The sequence below is a fragment of the Balaenoptera borealis genome, assembly GCF_965194805.1.
Source record: "Balaenoptera borealis genome assembly, chromosome: 2".
In the NCBI taxonomy this organism is placed as follows: Eukaryota; Metazoa; Chordata; class Mammalia; order Artiodactyla; family Balaenopteridae; genus Balaenoptera; species Balaenoptera borealis.
The window spans coordinates 91,822,765-91,824,036 of record NC_138867.1 but is presented as its reverse complement, the minus strand read 5'-3'; the positions used below and the strand labels follow the sequence as shown (position 1 = coordinate 91,824,036).

At 47.7% G+C, this 1,272-nt stretch overlaps 1 pseudogene across 1 annotated transcript; it reads left to right on the top strand.

Moving 5' to 3' along the window:
- Positions 1-242: 242 nt before the first annotated feature.
- Positions 243-931, top strand: LOC309622459 (ferritin heavy chain pseudogene; annotated as a pseudogene). Its single transcript has one exon. The product of its transcript is annotated as a ferritin heavy chain pseudogene (transcript).
- Positions 932-1,272: the final 341 nt, after the last annotated feature.

The window sequence follows — 1,272 nt, the reverse complement described above, 5'->3', positions numbered from 1 at the left end:
TTTATTTTTGTTTTTATTTCCATTACTCTAGGAAGTGGATCAAAAAAGATCTTGCAACAGTCCTCGCGGAGAGTCACCGTGGTTTCCCACTTCAACAGTGCTTGGACGGAACCTGGCGCTCGTCCCCCGCTCCAGCCGGCCGCTCAGAGCCAGCCCTCGCCACCACCTCACAGCGCCCTCCGACCGCCCCAAGGTCCCCACCGCCGTTACAGCGCCGCGCAGCCACCGCCACCGCCTCACCTCAGCTGCCTGCCATAATGACCGCGTCCCCGTCGCAGGTGCGCCAGAACTACCACCAGGACTCGGAGGCCGCCATCAATCGCCAGATCAACCTGGAGCTCTACGCCTCCTACTTCTACCTGTCCATGTCGTACTATTTTGACTGCGATGATGTGGCATTGAAGAACTTTGCCAAATACTTTCTTCACCAATCTCATGAGGACAGGGAACATGCTGAGAAACTGATGAAGCTGCAGAACCAACAGGGTGGCCGAATCTTCCTTCAGGATATCAAGAAACCAGACCGTGATGACTGGGAGAATGGGCTGAATGCAATGGAATGTGCGCTACACTTGGAAAAAAGTGTGAATCAGTCACTACTGAAACTGCACAAATTGGCCACTGAGAAAAATGACCCCCATTTGTGTGACTTCATTGAGACTCATTACCTGAATGAGCAGGTGAAATCCATTAAAGAATTGGGTGACCACGTAACCAACTTGCGCACGATGGGGGCCCCCGAATCTGGCATGGCACATTATCTCTTTGACAAGCACACCCTGGGAAATAGTGATAATGAAAGCTAAGCCTTAGGCTGGCTTCCCGTAGCCACAGGAGTGACTTCCCTGGTCACCAAGGCAGTGCATTCATGTTTGGGTTACCTTTACCTTTTCTGTAAGTTGTACCAAAACATCTACAGGTCCTTTCCTTAGTATCATTCCTTCGAATAAAGTAATTTGGTACCCACCCCCCAAAAAAAAGATCTTGCTGTGATTTATGTCAAAGAGTGTTCTTCCTATGTTTTCCTCTAAGAGTTCTATAGTGTCCAGTCTTACATTGAGATCTCTAATCCATTTTGAGTTTATTCTTGTGTATGGTGTTAGGGAGTGTTCTAATTTCATTCTTTTACATGTAGCTGTCCAGTTTTCCCAGCACCACTTATTGAAGAGACTGTCTTTTCTCCATTGTATATCCTTGCCTCCTTTGTCATAGATTAGTTGACCATAGGTGTGTGGGTTTATCTCTGGGTTTCTATCTTGTTCCATTGATCTA